Raw genomic sequence first — 21,189 nt, 5'->3', positions numbered from 1 at the left:
TTTTTTCATCGTGATTTCTTTTTTGAGAATTTCTTTTGTTCATTCTTGCAAGAGAGAATTCTTTCGAGGGATGCTCGAATTTAGTTGTGACCTGAACGTGGGTTGACAACGGGTTTAGACGGACCTTTGTCTTGCGACCGTCTGCTTTCGTGGTTTTGAGCTAGTCTTTACGGCTCGATTTTTGCCACTACTTGGTCTTTGATCAGAGGACCATGTACAAGTGTCAATGACGACCCTTTTCTGAGGTCGAACCTGTTCTTTTGAGATCATCCAAACATGGGACGGCGTATAGCGTAGTCCGGGAATGTGATTTCGATTGCGCACTCTTTGTTAGAGTATACTTTTCGCGAGCCCCCAAGCACTCGGGCTTGGTTGGTAATTTTTCGCATATTTCATAACGTCTTTTAATCATGTTTGGGGTCGTGCTCGTATGTGCAAGCGACCTTTCATAGCGGTGTGCTATTTTGGCGAAGTCGTGGGGTGCGACTTCAGTCTTCGGGCGACAAGGTTTAATATCATCCGGTTTAGCTTGGCCCAGATTAATCTTTTGACAGACAAACATTTTTTTATTTGAGAAACCAACGACTTAACAACATTTTTTGGTGTTCCGAAGAATGACCTTGATATTTCATATTTGTTTTGAAAAGTGTACATATATGTTCCTTGAGACAAGTCTAAGTTTCGACCAAGTTTTACCATTCATTTTTGCTATTTGGGAGCTTAAAGGTGCTTCTGGGCTTGATCTTAATTGCAATAGGGCCTCGTGTCTGGCAACACGGTTTTAAGTCTTTTCCTGTTCCGCGTTTTGTGAAATCTGGGCCTTGGGCTGCATTTTCGGCGCCCAAGGCTGGGCGTTAATTATTTCGGCGCCCAGCTTCGGGCGCTGAAAGTCCTTTCCTGGCGAATTTTGACTTTCAGATTTCTTAACGCGTTTCCGAATGGGATCAGGATGTAACTTGATGCGTTCAGCTATATATAGGGGCTAGATACGTCCCTATTTTCCATCACTCTCAATTTCCTTCTTTCTTTGCTGTGTTTTAGTTACTCCTTGCTTTCGTCATATCGATTCCTACTTTCTCACTCTAACGGGCTGTTAGGCGTTGGCTACGGGCCCTTACTACTACAGAAAAGGCTTTGTTAAAAGAATACCACTTAGAGGCACTTTTAGGCTTACAACAAATTAATATTGACTATAATTTTCTGCATGCAGCCCTAAGCTTTTGGGATTCCAATCATCATGTTTTTGTCTTTCGGGGCAACGAAATATGTCCTTTGACAGATGAATTCGCTGCGATCCTTGGTTATCCTACTAATGCTACCCCTGCCACTCCTGGCACTATTGAAGAGGGTAAAACAACCATAGGGGATTTCCTAGGACTAGATGCTAACATGCTTGCTGAAATTGTTGTAGGTGATGAGGTTAATTTGGCAAAACTTGTAAAACATCACTTTAGGCCTAGTAAGAATATGACCGAACAGAAATTGAATATTCGAGCCCTTGTATTTTTCTTGTTGAATCATTATTTGCTGTCGAATAACAATGGTGAGTTCGGTGACATAAGGTTGATCCCCTTGATTAGCCAGATGGAAAGTTGCTATTCTATTATGCCGTTGGTTGTTGCCGAGACTTTGCTGAGTGCGGATGAGCTAAAGAAGGATGCCAAATCTGAACATTTTAAGGGAAGCCCCCTATTACTGCAGGTAATCGACTTTTTTCTTTGCGCAGGTATACGCTTTTTTTTTGCATATATATTTTTTATTCGTCCTGCCTTGGGGCTGAGTTTCAGCGCCCAGGGCTGGGCGCTAGAATTTTCGGCGCCTGGTCCTAGGCGTTGAAACTGCACCCCAGGAACCGTTTTCTTTTTATTATTTTTTTTGATCGTACCCGTTTTTTTGCAGATTTGGCTCGTGGAACGGCTTAGGCTCTTGGAAACTCCTGCCGATCCTAAACATTATCGCCCTATAGCCTTGGGTAACCGAAAATATTTGCACCGAGGCCAGGACGAGGCCGAGTGGGCCTCCTTTTTTACTCATGGTATCTGTTCTATTAAGTGGGTGGTACCGTGGTGGGGTTTGACTACTATGACGGGGGGTCCTGATGTATCGGTTTATGTTTCCTTGTTGGGGCTATCTCGGCCCATTTATATTTTCCCTTACCGAGTCATGCATCAATACGGTTTAAGGCAGACTATCCCCTTTTCTGATACGGTACCACCTAAAGTAGCGGCCTTTTCACAAGCACGGGTTCAAGCGTGGGCTAAGTATTATGATGGTCTCCCGCGTTGGGCCGTAACTACAAATGGCTTTGTGGGTCTTTCTGAAAACTACAAGTTGTGGATGAGCTCAGATGATAAGGTCGTGATGACCGAGGTTCAAAATGGGGAGCCGGCTGAGCTTTTGATACCTCGCATTCGGGTCAGATATGAGGGTCGTGATTCTGCCAATCCTCGCACCCATGGTATTAAGACTGTGAAAGCTCGTCCTGATCGAAAGCGAAAGGAAGTTCCTCCCCGTTCCAGTTCTAGGCCTAAAAAGGTGCCTAACATGAAGGGGCCTGCTGTTGTTAAAAGAAGTGCAGGCTCTCGCGGAGATCGTCGCCGGAATAATGTATGGGTTAGGAAGGCTCAACCGCCTGTAGAAACAGTGGCTAGTCTAGCTGATGATAATAATTCTTCTCCCACCATTGTCTGTGCCCTTGAGGCTGAGCGGGCTATAACCGAGAATGTTTCTGAAGCCTTGGCGTCTTTGGAAGTTAGTGTCCAGGAGCCGGTTCTTATGGAGATTGATATAGGGGCAGCACAGAAGACTGTGGGGGTGGATCCTGCGAACATTGCCCTCTACAAGACTTTATTTGATGATCCGGAAGAACTAGAGTAGTGTAGTTCTTGCTAGGGTGTAGGTGCCCTTTATTTATTTCAGTTGTGTTTGTTTTTTTCATTTCTTAGCACTTTGTTTTCCTTCTTATTATTTTTCAATAAAGGCGTATTTTATTTTTCATTTTCTTTTTTTGTTTCTCCTCTTTTTTATATTTTTATATGTCTAACACTTTTTGCACAATTTATATATGTTTTTTTTTATTGGACCGAATCCTTGGTAAGGATTGCCTACGTATCTTGTCAGAATCAGGTCGTGCGTAGTTCTAGCTAGAATAAATTCTAAGATGCCGGATTTTGATAGATATGCCCTGAGGTGGAAGCATATTACTTAACCGGTCAAATGAGTGAAGTATTATCATTATTTTCGTCTGCCGTTTTTTTTTGCCGTAAGTCACGTAAAAAATGAAATTCGACTATTTTTTGTATGGCTATATTTTTTGGTGAGCCTATTTGGATACGTGCTGTACCCCCCAAGTGTTCGTTATTTTTCCGTTATGTGCGGATAAAATGATGAGCACTTCTAAAAAATTTAGGCAGGCAGAGAGTTTCAACGCCCAGGCTGGGGCGTCAAAGATTTCGGCGCCCAGCCCTGGGCGCTGAAAATGATTTCTGGCGGTCGTTTTTGACGCTTTGCTTCACGTGTTCTTGCATTTTTTTTTCTTCGTTTTAGTGCTTTGCTTTTTACTTGTATAAAAATTGATTTTGAGGCTATTTCGGAGGCTTTTTTGACTGTTAGCGTGAGACACATTTTTGTCCGGATTAATTTTTTCTATTTGTGACTCGAAACGGCTTTGAAAATGGAGTTAGGGTGCGGGAGTTATGAAGATCTTTGTGTAGGCTTTTGGGTGGGTTTGAGGTGCGTGTCGTTTTTGAAGGGTATGGTGGGGTTACATTTTATTAATTCCCTTTTTAAGCAACATTTGCATTTGTTTTGGATTTTGATTTCCTTTGATTTCTTTGGGTTGCATGGATTGACTTTTATGATGACACTGGTTGACTTTTATGTTTTGGGGATATGAAGGGGATGGTACGGTTTATTTTTTGGATTTCGGGAATTGGTTTCCATGGCACGATTTCAAGACCGAGTGGGTCTCGTTTATTGGGCCTAGAGTGGGCCGTCTCTTTATTTTTGTATTTTGCAAGTGCATTTGGTGCTTACTTAGTGTTAGAATAAAATTTTAGGAGAAATATTACGCCTTTCTTAATTTGGAAAGTAAGGGAAACACACTGAAATAAAATTGACCTATGTTCTAAGGGGTCTTAGGACCATCTAAAGTCTTTATTATTTTTTTCTACCAATCTAAAGAACTACTAGGCGCTTTTACTAAGGTGCTCTATGTGGCTCAAGCCTTGGGTTTAGTCTCGTAAAACTTTGGTCCTTCACCGGTACTCATCTTGAATTCTATTCCTTTTGCATTGACCCACTGATATGTCTTCACCCATCCGTTCTCGATCTCTTCTAGTGTTGGTGCAGGAGCGATTAACCGGGTTGGATCGAAACCTTCATCTTGTAAAGCTAGGGTAGTTATCACAGTCTCGTCCTCCATAGGCCTCGATTCGTTAAACAATGTCCATAAAGCCTGGTTGTCCAATACTTCAGCTGTTTTAGTCTTGGTGAGGTAGGGTGCCTCATCCAAGGTGTGGCAGTCATGGAAGATTTCGAATCCTGGTTTTAGCAAGCCATCCTAAACGAAGGGTTCAGGGAAATCACAACATGGGTGTCCTTCTCCTTCTCGAACGAACATCCCGTTAAGGGTTCTTTGATACGGGGGAAGGAGGGTGGTTTGTTTGGCCTTGTTAAGGCGTAGCCCAGACAGGCGGTCAGCAATATCTTCCTCCTTTGGTTCATAGCCTAAGCCAAAGGGAGTAGATTTGTTGGGTAAAGGATGGAATGTGCATTCCTTCTTCCTTATGCCCAATGGGGTTCCAGGGAAATAACCTTGAGCTAACAGCATTCTAGGGATAACTCGGGATGCGTGCGGGTCTAGGAATGCTGGATCATAATCTTCGATGAACTGGATTGCTTCTTCCATTTGAAACCCGTAAAGGTCGTCTGCAGTTTCGGCCGTTCCAACCATAGTACAACTGACGTCGAGAGGAGGGGCGCGGATTTCTAGTATTACCCCGTTATGGTTAAGTTTAACCATTTGGTGCAAGGTAGAAGCCACACCTCCTAAGTCATGGAGCCAAGGTCGCCCCAAGAGGAGGTTGAAAGTGGGCTTGATGTCGATTATTTGAAACTCCGTGGTGCGTGCCACAGGCCCGGTGTGTATGGTAAGGTTGATTTTTCCCAACACAGGCCTTCAAGAGTTATCATAAGCTCGTACCCCTTGCGTGGAGGTTTGGAAGTCATCGTTTCCTAGCCCCAAGCAATGGGCGGTTTGCAATGGGCAAACATTAACCGCCGAACCGTTATCTACGAGCGCTAGGGGGATGTTTTGTCCTTTGCATCCAACTACTAGATAGAGGGCTTTATTGTGAGCACCCCCCTCTTTGGGCAAGTCTTTGTCAGTGAAAACTATGGCCTTTTCTCCGGCATCTCTCGTGACGTGGTTAACCAACGAGTCAGGTGTGATATCCGTAGGTACTGAGATGAGGTCGAGTGAGCGAATAAGCTTTTCGCGATGTTCCTTTGAAGTACACATGAGATCCCAGATGGTAATTTCGGCTTTGGTTCTTTTTAGTTGTTTCAAGAGAGGATTTTCAATGACTTCTGCGACGGTGGCGTGCCGTCCATTCTTAGGAGTTTGCCTAACTGGGATATCGTCCATAGGAGGTGGGCGAATATCCGGTTGGTATATCTTTCCGGATCGGGTGAGGTTGTCGACCTCGGGCTCCTGAGGGGTGGTGTCAATGTGAGCATACCCGGGCCAAGTTTCAGTAAAGAGGTCCTGGCCCGACATTTGAGATAGGTAAATATCTTCAGCATCATCATCCCACACACCGCACACTTCTCTCTCGATTCGATCCATAGGGACCACAGCGAGTGGTGCACCTTGAGGCGTAATGTACACCGTAGGGTCGAAGTTCTCATTTTCTGGTTGGACGAGAGAGATGTGACAAGAGCCGAGTGGGCTCTTGTTGTTGTTGGGTTTGCCAACGTTAGGGAGAGGTATCACTTCATCCTCTATCATGTCCTGGATTGTATGTTTAGGTTCCAGCAGTTTTCGGTGTCATGCCCATTTCCTTGATGGAACTTGCAATAAGTACCTTCGACCCAATATTTTCTCTTGACAGGAGGGTCACGGGTGGGGCCTATAGTTCTCAACTTTCCTTGATTGGTTAGTCTTTCGAAGGCTTGCACCAAAGTCGACCCGAGTGGGGCAAACTTTCGGTCTCGGACCCATCTTCCAGGGCTTCTTCGGGCGGGAGTCTCCTCTACGGCATGAACTTCTTGGGCTTGGGATGTGTTGCCCCTGTTGTAGGTGTTGCTTTTGTATGCGGGTTTACTTTGTATTGTTTTTGGGAGATCATCCTCGATCTTTATTCCCACATCATAAACTCTTTTGAAAGTGTCAAGTCCCAGGTACCTAAGGTGTTGTCTGTAAGCCGGGTCCAGGTTGTCAATGAATTTTTGGACCAATTCTGTTTCGGGAGGCCTATTGATTAGTTGGGCCCCCTGGTCCCTCCATCTAGCAAAGTAGGTTGTGAAACCCTCATTTTTCTTTTGGAAGAGAACTTCCAGCTCGCGCATGGTGACTTGAAAATCCATGTTCGACGAGTATTGTTTGATGAAGACATTGACAAAGTCTTCCCAAGTGGGGAAGAGCTTAGGGTCCTGGTGATAGTACCATTTGAGCGGCACAGGTTCCAAGGACAAAGGAAAGGCAGGTAAATACATGGATTTGTCCACGCCTTTCAAGTTCATGGTATTCACAAAGCTCAATAGATGATCACGGGGATTGTCCGTGGCTTTAAACTTTGGTAAGTCAGATGAACTAAACTTTTCTGGTAGTTTTCCAGGAAAAGGTTCAGGATCGAGGGAGAAGTACTTGCTCCCCATGGTTTGCTGTTGGACCATTTTCTCAATCCTCTTCTCGTTATCGAGGTCATTTTTGTCTTGTGCAGCCGCTAAGGCTTCGTTTTCCATTTTCAGTTGGCCCATGAGTTGGGTCATTTGAGCCATCTGGTCTCGCAATTCTTCGATGGACATGTTTGAGGGTGCGAATCGAGGTTGGGGAAGCGGAGATCCTTGAAATGAGGGATGACGGGCGGAGCTTGGAGTCACTAAACCTGGTGTTGGCGATGTATCTTCGAGACGTACTAACCTTTGATTTCCCGATCGGCACCAAGTGGCAGGACCAGTCCTATGCATAAGATAAGCTAAAGTTTAGGCCCCAAAGTTTCAAGCATTACTTAGTCTAGACTTTGACTCTCTCTATTGGTTTTTCGCTCTTTCTTTTGTGGGTACACTTTTAGTTCTTTCTTTTGGTCATTTTTTGGATTTTCGAAACACTTGCCTGTGTGACATTCATAGTTATTAGCATGTTCGGTTTCGGTGCCGAGCATTGTCGTCGTAGGAGGCCTAACAACGACACAAAGAGTTATTTTTTTTTTAAGTCGCTTCTAGAATCGAGTGCTTCTTCTTACGCTCTAGTAGCAATTTTTTTTTACGAACGTTTTTTTGTGCTACGTATTTTCCTTTTGCGCGGGCACCGAGGCTGCTGCGCCTGACCAGAAGGCCAAGCAGCAACTTCAGCGCCCAGCGTAGGGCGTGAGAAATTCTGGCGCCCAGCCAGGGGCGTTGAAAATGCGTCCCTGGCTGGTTCTCATTTTCTGTTTGCGTCTACTTTTGCTTATGCGACTTCGATTTCGCGTGCTTGCCTAATAACGTCCTTTACGCGTCGTGCAGCGTTTGTGGGATTCGTTACAGGCCGTCCCGAGCGTCGCTTATTTTTGTGGCGATCGTTCGGCTTTGCAGAACATGTATTTCGGTATAACTCTTTGAAAAATTGGTTTATGAATGTTTGGGCAATTTTTTTTAGGTCGTTGGTTTGCTAACATTGTTTGTCACACAATCACATATTTTGCTACACATTACTAACATTACATCATGAAGCAATAATAATATGTCATGTAGTTTATGATAGGCTTCTATGGGTAGTTCTTGCGCCTGGCTTGGTACCGCTTCTATCGCAGATCCAACACATGCCCCGGTCGAGGTAGTGCCTTCAACAGACGAATTTCGCCCAAGAGGCCAATCACGATGTAAGCCAAGGGGGCATGCACCAATGAGAGGGACCTAATGGGCGAGCGATTGGGTTTGGGACGGGTGTACCACTAGCGAAAGTGCCGAGTGGACAACATTCGAAGCGTATGCACCCCCCGGTTGGCGATGGGTATCCTCAGTCCCAACTCCCGAGATGAAACACCAAGGGAGCCAAGATTCGTTATGCGGTTCTGTCCGTTCACATTAATATGCTGATTTTCAGGTCGTCCCAACTTGATGGGGAAATAAACGCGGGGTAGGATCGTTTCACCCTTCGGCTATTTTGATTACCTACAAGCACGAGTATTTCCTTGACTATCCCCAGCGGAGTCGCCACTATGAGGGGGTCGAAAAAGCACGAGGCTAATGCGTGACCTTGCCCCTCATGGGTGTGACGTTTCTTTTTGTCAAATCAAGTGTAATTGGATTTCCTGTGAGTTTACACCCAATTGACTAGTAATATAGGAGTCGCCATTCAGTTTTTAACGACAATGAGAAAAACTGACAAAACCCGGTTATCGTGACATAAAGGGAGTGCAATTATGTTTGACCACGACGGCCGTAGGTTCTCTTGTGATCCCTGGTGTGGGGATCTCTCAACATACACCCGCAAGGTAGAGATTGAGGGTTCGAGGGACTGTAACTACCGAGAGGAGTACTCGCTCTTCGATAACTCCAGAGGCAGGATATCCTTACTAGCTCTACATAAATAATTGAAGGGACATGTGTTAACTATTAAACTAATATGAGTTGATTTTAACAATATGCAACATATAGTACTAGATCGAGCACGATTATCTGATTTAGATTGTTTTAAGGGACCTAGCATGATAATCCAATTTCCCAAAAATATCATATTTATTAGGCGTGATCGAACAATCAGATTTAGTTAGTTTAACAGTTCATAAAAGGGCGAGGAAAGCAATTAAATCATAGAAAAGGGACACATTACGACGCACCCTTGAGAGGCGCGTCACGGTTATCAGAAAACTAACCACTTTGACTTTGCTATTTCTCCTTTTATTTAACGAATCTCAAATTATGGGACGGGATACGTTCTGTTTGATTTATGGATCGATTGCGACAGAACGCGTGATCAGTTTTGCAGCGTGAGGCTTAGGCTTAGGGGTTTAGAGTCAATACTCAGAATAATAATTGTGTGTTTCTTTTTCACGTCGAACTTGGGCTATATTTATAGAAAAGAGTTCGTGGAAAGATAGAATTGTAGAGCTCTAATCCACGAGGAATTAGGAAAGAATACTTCCCAGGTAATTTCAGCGCCCAGGCCTGGGCGCCGAAGATTTCGGCGCCGAAGATCTGGGCTGTTTTCTTAGTCAGATTCGGATTCCTAAAATCCGGAGTGTTTGAGACTTAATCGAGTCTTTTAGTGCGTATTAACCTTGTGACGGGATGCGTCTGGCCCGTTACGAACTCTAGGCTCGTTAGGATTTTAATTAATACGTGACTCTTTTTTTCGAATCATATTAGGAATAGGATTCTCTCATAATCTCTATCTCATTTAGGATTTATGTTGGAGTGCAACACCTAATTCTGAATGGTTTCTATCTTTTATGACTTGCCACTTTTAACAACTACCCATTACAGCAGTTACTATTTTTAGCAGGTTTCCATAAATAGCAGGTTTCTATAAATAGCAGGTTTTGGGTGAAAAGAAAAGGGGAATTGAGATTCGTTATTTTATAGGAGATGTGTTGTCAAGTGCAGATTTATGTTTTCATCATCGAACCTTCCCTTTCGGGAATGGGGACAAAAGTAGGTGTCTACAGCCAGCAGCCGGTGCCTAGAAAAGCAGACGAGCGACCTATACCGAGTAATCCAACTTCCTGACGAACCCCTGAAAGATTACATAGCCCGGTTCATCAGGGAGAATGTAACTGTACCTGAATGTGATGTTCCGACAACGATCGAAGCGTTCAGGCAAGGATTGTACGGCGAAACTGACCTTTGGAGGGACCTGATTAAATACCCTTGCAAGACGTTCGAGGATGCTCAAGACAAAGCAATGGCCCAAGTTAGGTTGGAAGAAACTCTCTATTCCCGGAAAGGGGGCAATGACTACTCAAAGACGGAAAGGTGATTGCCTTACCCCAAGAGAAGCAATGATCGTCCTGCCCCTTACTCCCGACCTCAACACGTAGCAGTGGTGGAAGATGACGACGACTCCAACTGGAAGAACAGCCCGGATCTGCCTCCGAAAATTAACGAATATTCTTTTTGTGTTGACATTGTAGGTTTGATGAACCACCTCTCGAAGATGGGAAAAGCAGTGCAGTGGCCACCAAAGTCGAGAAAACCCGAGTCAAAGAAGGATCCCTCAAAATGGTGTGATTTCCATGCCGACATCGGTCACACCACCAACGATTGTGTTGCGTTGAGGAGAGAAGTAGCCTACCTGTTGAAAAATGGATACCTCAAGGACGTCATGTCAGACAAAGCTCGTGGCGTCGTCAACAAAAACAACTCTAACTCTCCATCTCGACCTCCTCCACCTCCCCCTCATACTAAAACTGTGAATTTTATTGCTGGAGGTTCTGACATTTGTGGTTTGACTTATTCTGCAGTGAAGAGGCACGCCCGAGAAAATGAGATAGACAGACCGGCCCGAGCCGTAGCCGCAAAATATCTAACCCCTATATCTTTTGATGAATCTGATGTAGGAGACATCTCAGACAAACATCATGACGGCTTGGTGATATCCATCCCTGTTGGGAATTGCATGATCAAACGAGTCCTTGTCGACAACGGTAGCTCAACTAATGTGATGATGCTCGATGCCCTCAAGGAGATGGGGCTCAACCCACATACGGATGTCATCAAAAAATCCACCGTGCTAATAGGGTTCAGCGGCGAAGCAAAGGCCACCTTCGGAGAAGTCACCCTACCTGTTTACGCTCAAGGAATCAACCAACAGGTAAAATTTTGTGTTATTGATTGCCCTTCATCTTACAACATTGTCTTGGGAAGGCCCTGGATCCATGACATGAAGGCCATCCCTTCAACGTACCACCAAACCATCAAGTTCCCAACTCGATGGGGGGTTCAGGAAATCAAAGGAGATCAGCAAGAGTCCAAAGAATGCTACAAAGCAGCTCTAAAACCCTCAGCCACCAATAAATCTTCATTATAGCAACTACAACCCGGTTCCGACCCAGCAAGCTACAAGGAGCCCAAATCCGAACAGCTCGACGAGATCATCTTGGATCCTGCGAAGCCAGAACAGGTCGTCTTCATTGGATGCGATGTACCCGACGACATCAGATCGGAACTTGTCACATTTCTCAAAGCCAACGCAGATTTCTTCGCATGGTCCCATGAAGATATGCCAGGCATCAGCCCTGTTAGGAAATTATGCAACTTTCCTAATGAATTAGATTAGTAGGAATAACAATAATATTTAAAATAACACACACGAACAAATTGATTATCCGATAAGTGTTATAATTTCTAAATATCGTGCAAAACTTTTACTGAAAAGATAAATAATACACAAGTGTTCACAACACTTATTGTAACTCACAACCTATACGCACCCCAATTACACCCAAGAATTTTTTTCTCTAAAAATTCTTTCAAAGATTTTCTCTCTCTCTCTACTTTATATTTCTTTTTGTTTTTGGGATGATATAATATATGATTTCAAACTTCATATATATAGTTTTCAGACTTGCTAAAAGTGGTTATCTAAATTTAACAAATTGATATCTTCCTTTGAATATTTTAAGCTTTCTAAATTTTCAAAGGATTATGTTGATTTACTATTTTATTTTTAGCTAAAAATAATTGATGATTATTAATCATCTAACAATCTCCCACTTGAAGACTGATTTTAATCTGTCTTCACACCTTACTCATGCAGCACAACTTTCTCATATGTCACTCATGTAGGCCAACTAAAGTTGAACACAACTTCAGTTTGTCAATAGTCACCATCTTTGTTAACATATCTGCCGGATTCTTAATTCCTTGAATTTTCTCCAATTTTAACACTTCATCCTCTAGTAAAGATCGAATAAAATGATATCGAAGACCAATATGCTTTGTTCGAGAATGGAATGCTGAATTCTTTGCCAAGTGTATCGCACTCTGACTATCACTATATAGAACATTATTCTCCTTCTTGAATCCCAACTCAGTTAACAAACCTTGAAGCCATATCATCTCTTTACTGGCTTCAGTTACTGCTATGTATTCAGCCTCTGTAGTGGATAAAGCAACAATCTTCTGTAACTGCGACATCCAACTAACCGTTGTATTTCCAACTGTGAATATATAGCCGGTGGTGCTCTTTCTACTGTCGACTTCACCTCCAAAGTCTGCATCTACATAACCTTGTACTTTTAATTCACCTTTACCAAAGTACAAACACTTATCTGTGGTACCTCGTAGATACCTCAAAATCCATTTCACTGCTTCCCAATGAACTTTTTCTGGATTTGACATAAACCTGCTAACAACTCCCACTGCATGTCCAATATCTGGCCTTGTACAAACCATTGCGTACATCAAACTCCCAATGGCTGAGGCATAAGGAACCTTAGCCATATAATCTTTATCTTCCTCCGTCTGAGGGCACTGATCCTTGGATAACCGAAAATGACTTGCCAAGGGTGTGCTAACTGGCTTGGAGTCACTCATATTGAATCTCTGCAAAACACGTTTGATGTACTCTGATTGAGATAATTGCAAAGTACCTTTATGCTTATCTCTTGTAATTTGCATTCCAAGAATCTTCTTTGCTGGACCTAAGTCCTTCATGTCAAACTCCTTTGACAATTGTTGCTTCAACCTTCTTATATCATCCATATTTGAACCTGCTACGAGCATATCATCGACATAAAGTAGTAAGATGATATAACTGGATTGATATCTCTTGATGTAGCAACAGTGATCAGCGTTGCACTTCTTAAAATCTTCCTTGTGCATAAAGTTATCAAACCTTTTGTACCACTGTCTCGGGGCTTGTTTTAGGCCATACAAACTTTTCTTAAGTTTGCACACCATATTTTCTTTCTTACTTTCTAAGAAGCCTTCTGGTTGATGCATATATATCTCTTCATCCAGATCCCCATGAAGAAATGCAGTCTTCACATCTAATTGCTCAAGATGAAGATCTTCAATGGCAACAATACTCAACACTGTTCTGATGGTATTGAGTTTCACAACAGGTGCAAAAATCTCATTGTAGTCAATTCCTTCTTTCTGTTGGAATCCTTTGACTACTAACCGAGCTTTGTATCTTTTGGAACCATCATGTTCCTTTTTCACTCGATATACCCATTTATTTTGAAGGGCTTTCTTACCTATGGGTAACTCAATTAGTTCCCATGTCTGGTTTGAGATCAAAGATTGCATCTCATCTTTCATTGCAAGCTCCCACTTTCTAGCATCACTGGTCTGACATGCTTCATTATAGCATTCAGGCTCTCCCTTATCAGTCAATAACAGATAATTCATATATTTTCTGTTTGGCACATGTGGACGAGTAGTCCTCCTCAATACTGGTACCGGAGTAGAAGATTGTGGCATGTTGGACTGTGGCATATTGATTTGTCCAATGGATTCATTTTGTTGAGGTTCCCTTACAATTGACTCTGTCATTGTACTATCCGGGACATAATCTTCATCAACAAACACCGGCCCACTCTATACTGAGTCGCTGGCATCAGTTTTGTGTCTATCTTTGTACATAACTCTTTCATTGAAAATTACATCTCTAGTGCGGATCACCTTTTTGTTTTCATCATCCCAGATGCGGTATCCAAACTCATCCCCACCATATCCAATGAAAGTACATTTCTTAGATTTAGGATCAAGCTTATTCCTGCCTTGATCACTAGTATGCACATATGCTACACAACCGAATACCTTTAAGTGAGATAAACTTATCTCTTTTCCACTCCATACCTCTTCTGGTATTTTGTATTCTAACGGAGTTGATGGTCCTCGGTTGATCAAGTAAGATGATGTGTTGACTGCTTCTGCCCAAAACTGCTTCGGTAAACCAGACTATATACGAATGCTTCTGGCTCTTTCTGTCAACGTTCGGTTCATACGCTCAGCTACACCATTGTGTTGAGGTGTACCAGGTACGGTTCTCTCCATCCTTATTCCATGATCATAGCAAAACTTCTTGAACGTGGTGTCTTCATATTCACCACTATTGTGAGTTCTGAATTTTTTGATTTTCAAACCTGTCTCATTTTCAACCATAGCTTTCCATCTCTTGAAAGCTTCAAACACTTCAGATTTATGTTTTAGAAAGTAAACCCATACCTTTCGAGAATGATCATCAATAAAAGTGACAAAGTAGTGCTTTCCTCCGATGGATGAAGTAGTTGTTGGTCCCTAAACATCGGAGTGAACAAGCTCCAACTTTTCCTTCTTTGGGGTTCTACCACTAGTCTGAAAGCTTACCCTCTTCTGCTTTCCAAGTATGCATTCCTCACACATGTCTACTTCAACAAACTGTAACTCTGGAATTTTTCCTTTCGAATGCATAAGCTTCATCCCTTTCTCACTCATGTGGCCAAGTCTTTGGTGCCACAATTTGGAATTTTCATTTCCCGCTGCAATTGCAACTGAACAACATGCCCCTGCTGTCATATAAAGAGTACCACTCTTTTTACCATGCGCAATTGTCATTGCACCTTTTGAAATCTTCCAATTCTCACCTTGGAAGTTTGTAGTGTAACCTTCGCTAGCCAACTGCCCGACTGAGATCAAGTTTTTTCTTAGCTCGGGAATATGCCTGACATCTTTCAGCTCCCAAACTGACCCATTTAACTTAATCTTCACTATACCTTTACCAACAATATCACAAGGTTGATCATCACCAAGGTATACTTTCCCAAGGTTTCCAGGGACATACCTCTCGAAAAAATCTTTCTTCGAAGTAGCGTGGAATGATGCTCCAGAGTCTAACACTCAAGACTCTTCCTTGCTCTCCAGAGAGCATATCAACGTATCATCTCCTTCCAAGGTAGAATTGATATTTGCTTCTGCCTTCACTTCTTGATTTTTCGGTGCACCCTTGCACTGATTTTTGTAGTGCCCAATCTTCCCACAATTCCAACACTCGATAGTTTTCGAGCTTGTTGAATTATTGGGAGTCCTTGATTTCGATCTCCAATTTCTAGATTTACCTTGATAGCTTGATCTTCCACGTTCATTCCTTCTGGTTGAATTTCTTCCTCTTGACTCTGTATGCAATACTGAAGAGGTTGATGATTCACTCGACTCTCTCCGTCGGATCTCTTCACTGAGAACCGGATCACGGACGTCGTCAAATTTCAACTTATTGCTTCCTGACGAGCTACTCACAGCTGTGAGTGTAGCACTCCAGCTATCTGGTAATGAAGACAAAAGTATCAATGCTCGAACTTCATCTTCAAAATCTATTTCGACTGAACTTAATTGAGTTGTGACTGAATTAAGTTCGTTGAGATGTTGAGCTACCGATGCACCTTCCGTCATCCGCAAATTGAATAACCGCCTCATTAAATGAACTTTATTTGAGGCCGATGGCTTCTCATACATATTCGAGAGAGCTTTCATAAGACCTACCGTGGTCTTTTCCTTTGCTATATTAAAAGCAACATTGCGTGATAACGTTAATCGGATAACTCCGAGGGCTTGTCTGTCGAGAAGATTCCAATCTTCATCTTTCATTCCCTCTGGCTTAGTTTCCGAGAGAGGTTCATAAAGCTTTTTCTGGTATAGGTAATCTTCGATCTGCATCTTCCAAAACCCGAAATCTGCACCATCGAATTTCTCGAGTTTTATCTTTCCTTCATCTGCAGCCATTGCTCCCACTCAAATCTAACTTATTTGGATCGTATTTGATGATTCGTCTATGGATACGAACAGAATTTACCAACTCGGCTCTGATACCAGTTGTTAGGAAATTATGCAACTTTCCTAATGAATTAGATTAGTAGGAATAACAATAATATTTAAAATAACACACACGAACAAATTAATTATCCGATAAGTGTTATAATCTCTAAATATCGTGCAAAACTTTTACCGAAAAGATAAATAATACACAAGTGTTCACAACACTTATTGTAACTCACAACCTATACGCACCCCAATTACACCCAAGAATTTTTTTCTCTAAAAATTCATTCAAAGATTTTCTCTCTTTCTCTACTTTATATTTCTTTTTGTTTTTGGGATGATATAATATATGATTTCAAACTTCATATATATAGTTTTTAGACTTGCTAAAAATGGTTATCTAAGTTTAGCAAATTGATATCTTCTTTTGAATATTTTAAGCTTTCTAAATTTTCAAAGGATTATGTTGATTTACTATTTTATTTTTAGCTAAAAATAATTGATGATTATTAATCATCTAACAAGCCCAGACGTCATTACTCACAAACTCAGTGTTGATCCACATCACAAGCCGGTCAAGCAGAAACGACGGAAGTTCGCTCCAGAACGCAACCAAATTATCAACGACGAGGTTCAGCAGCTATTAGATACGGGAAAGATCAGGGAACTCAAATATCCAGATTGGTTGGCCAATGTCGTCGTAGTCAGAAAGAAGAACGGAAAATGGCGTGTTTGCATAGACTTCACCGACATCAACAAGGCATGCCCTAAAGATTCTTTTCCTCTACCCCACATCGACACCATGGTTGATGCTACTGCAGGGCATGAAATGCTCACATTCATGGATGCATTCAGTGGGTACAACCAGATTTTGATGCACCGAGAAGACCAAGAGAAAACCGCCTTCATCACGGAGCGGGGAACTTATTGTTACAAGGTCATGCCATTCAGTTTAAGAAATCCAGGTGCCACCTATCAACGCCTAGTCAACAAAATGTTCAGCAAACAGCTAGGCGACACGATGGAGGTCTACATCGATGACATGTTGGTAAAATCCAAGAAAGCCTCGGATCACATTTCACACCTCCAACAAGCCTTCGACGTATTACGAGAATACAACATGAAGCTCAACCCCACCAATTGCTCGTTCGGAGTCTCCTCCGGGAAATTTTTAGGCTATATGGTTACTCAAAGAGGCATCGAAGCTAGCCCTGATCAGATCCGTGCAATCATTAATCTACAATCCCCTCGAAATCAAAAAGACGTACAGAAGTTAGAAGGCAGAGTGGCCGCCCTCAACCGCTTCATCTCCAGGTCGTCCGACAAGTGCAAATTGTTCTACGACATCCTTAGGAAGAATGAGAAGTTCAGCTGGACCGATCGACACGAAGCCGCATTACAGCAACTCGAGTAGTACCTATCGAACCCTCCGCTACTATCCAAACCAAAAGACAATGAAGAATTACAAGTATACCTTGCGGTTACGAAGTCGACCATCAGTGCAGTGCTAGCACGAGAAGAAGACGGGAAGCAGCTACCTGTTTATTACGTCAGTAAGTCTTTACTTAGCGCCGAAACAAGGTACTCTCATCTCGAAAAACTTGTACTTGCACTAGTTGTTGCTTCTGTTAAATTACGCCCTTATTTTGAATGTCATCCTATCACTGTTAGAACTAACTATCCCATGAAGTCAATCATGAGGAAGCCCGAGTTGTCTGGCAGGATGTCCAAATGGGCAATAAAATTAGGTTGTTATGATATCAGGTACAAACCTCGCACAACCATCAACTCGCAAGCTCTAGCTGACTTTGTGGCTGACTTCAGCCCAAGCCTCCAACATGAAGTCGATCAAGAAGTCAACATGTTGACCGACGGTGGATCCTCATCAACATGGACTCTACACACTTACGACTCTTCCAACATACGGGGGACAGGCCTCGACATCGTACTATAGTCGCCACAAGGGGACACCATAGTACAGTCTGTCTGTTGCGAGTTCAAAGCCACCAACAACGAAGCAGAATACGAAGCCTTGATCCTGGGATTATCATTAGCACACTACATGAATATCCGCCGACTTGAGGTACGTTGTGATTCATTATTGATTATCAGTCAAATTAACGGTTCGTATGCAGCAAAGGATTCAAAGATGCAGGCTTACTTGGAAATAGCAAAAAGGCTCATGAACAAGTTCGACTCATGCACCTTACAACAAATACCAAGAGATCAGAACACCCAGGCTGACGCCTTAGCCAATCTCGGCTCAAATATCAAACCTAAACTCACTTCCATCCCGGTAGTCCACTTAATGTATCCAGCCATCACCAAAGATAACCTACCCATCACCGAACAATCTCAACCTACTCAAACGCCTTCATGGCGCGACCCCTACATACACTGGCTCAAACACAACACCATCCCATCTGGAGTCACCCACGACAAATCCTTCCGCATGAAATCCTCCAAATTCATCATAATCCATGGAGTATTGTTCAGAAAATCAGTTGCAGGGCCATACCTGAGATGCCTAGATCATGACGAGATTGAGCCGACACTGCGCAACATACATGATGGAGAATGTGGAAACCACGCCGAAGGAAGAAGCTTAACCCACAAAACTCTTACCATGGGATATTTCTAGCCCACCATGAAGAAAGATGCAATCGCCTTTGCCAAGAAATGCGATTCTTGCCAGCGGTTCGCATCTATTTCTCACCAACCTTGCGAAGTACTCCACCCCATCCTGTCCCCTTGGCCCTTCATGAAGTGGGGGATGGACATAGTGGGACCCTTACCCCAAGCATCAGGGCAGCGTGTCTTCATCTTGGCAATGACTGATTACTTCTCCAAATGGATCGAAGCAGAAGCATTTAAACGAGTTCGAGACACTGAGGTCATCTCGTTCATCAAGCGGAATGTCCTTAGTCGATTCGGTATCCCTTCCGAGATCGTCTGCGACAATGGTTCTCAGTTTATCAGCAACAAAACCAAGGAATTCTGCAGTAGATATAACATCACCTTGCATACCTCAACACCAAGATATCCTCAAGCAAATGGCCAAGCCGAGTCAAGCAACAAAATCATCATCAACAACCTCAAGAAGCGCCTCGACGACGCGAAAGGAAGATGGGCAGACGAATTACCTATGATCCTTTGGGCCGACAGGACAACACCCAAGACGGCAACTAATCATACTCCGTTCTCCTTAGTCTTCGGTTGTGAGGCAGTCATCCCTCCCGAAGTCGAGCTCCCCACAGCAAGAAGCAGTTTCATGGCCCCAGGAATGAACGACTCAGTCTTGGCCTACGACATCGACACTGTCGACGAACTCAGAGAAGCAGCATTGGTCAGAATGACGCCCTACCAACAAGCAGTTGCAAACAGCTATAACAAGAATGTGAGGGTTCGAGTATTTCAACAAGGAGATTGGGTTCTGCGCAAAGTCTTCCCAAACAAGAAGGATCCCTGACACGGCAAATTGGCCCCGACATGGGAAGGTCCTTACCAGATCATAAGACGAACAGGTCATGGCGCATACGAGTTGGTTGACAAAGACGGCACACTTATCCCAAGAAGTTGGAATGCAACACACCTAAAACTGTACCATTTCTGAACATCCGAATCTTTTTTTCTTGCTTCCTAGTTTTTCCTAACACACAGGCACTCTACCATTCGTCGCCATTATGTCGACACCCCCTAAACGGTGTGGGCATGACGTATCACGAAACCGAGAACATCTCGGACAATATACATTTACAAATGACAAAAAGTTAAGTCCCTCTTCTCTATCTTTTCTACTTCTTTTTCTCTCTATATGTTATTATCATTACTGACTTAGGCATCGGAGGCCCGCTGGCTCCCCCAACGGCCAATCCTCACGCCATCGTCCTGTTTTGCAGACAACAATGACGCCAACATAAGCGCACACTTAGGAGGAGTAACAAACACAAACATTCAACTCTACTGCGTCCAGTATTTCTCCTTAACCTTTTCTTTCTTTTCTTTTCTCTCCTTGTCGTAATTTCCTCTCATTTTCATGTCGCTCTATACTGACTTAAGCATCGGAGGGCCGTTGGCTCCACCAACGGCCAATCCTCACGCTCTGCTATGTTGACAGTATGATGCCCACATGATGACGGATTCGACTAGGAGAGAACGGATGAAGTGAAGTATACAACACAGAATACAGGAAAACAAAAACTCGAAATTATGCACACATGCTCAAATAAACGAAGTGAAAGGAAACATTGTCAAATTTTATTCAAACATGATTGTATACATTACATATTACAATTTTACAAACTACAAAACACAATTTAGGCCATTACAAAAACGCCTGGTACACTACAATGTACACTACATACACATTGGAATACAGGTCTACATTTTCTACAGAATACATTTTGCAGCATCTCCTCTGACAGGCTGGAGGTGTCGCCAAAGTCGAACTCGAGGTATGTGTCCAACCTGCAAAACAAAAACACAAAACCAAACACATTTTTTCCAAACACAAGCAAGCAACACAAAATTGAAAACCCACAAAATATTTACATGACTTGCCCCCTTGGACAAGTCTAAAAACATCCAAAGACTGCCGCCATCGAGGCGAAACACAGCCACAATATCTTTTCGACCTCCTCAAAGGCCAAACACACCAAATATTGTTTAATACAAACCATTGTTTAAAACAAACACCATTGAAATTTTAAATTTTTAAGGAGGGGGGAGAGAGCTACTCCTGAGGGTCTGCTGGACCTGAATTCTCCTCTTGTCCGCCATCGCCTGGTGCCGCCACCGTCTCGGCATTGGGGCTGGTTGCAGTTGCACCCTCCTCAACGTCTTCTTCATCGCTAACGACACCAGGGGGGATATAGTCCTCGAGGAATGCAGCGTTGAACTGAGCAATGTCTTCATCAGGAGTCCAGCTCACATATTTCCCCGCCTTGAATTCCTCCATCATCTCGGCCTTCATCTTCCAAGTGTAGTAACCAGCACACTCGAAAATCCTCGCCTTGAATTTGGAGAGAGACGTCTTCAGCTCGTCGACCTCAGCAACCAGCGTCTCCTTCTCGGCATTCAGCGTTGCAACCTCAGCAGCCCCCTTTTCTTGGTCCGCCTGCAGCGCCTCGGCTCTAGCCGTCGCCTCCTTGGCCACACCGCCAAGGCGACCAGCTTCCTGCTTTGCCTTCTTCATGTCGTTTTTCAGTTTTACTATTTGATCTTCTAATATTATGACATGATGAC

Source organism: Spinacia oleracea, chromosome 1 (assembly GCF_020520425.1).
Source record: "Spinacia oleracea cultivar Varoflay chromosome 1, BTI_SOV_V1, whole genome shotgun sequence".
NCBI classification, from domain to species: Eukaryota; Viridiplantae; Streptophyta; class Magnoliopsida; order Caryophyllales; family Amaranthaceae; genus Spinacia; species Spinacia oleracea.
Note: the sequence above shows the minus strand (reverse complement) of the source record.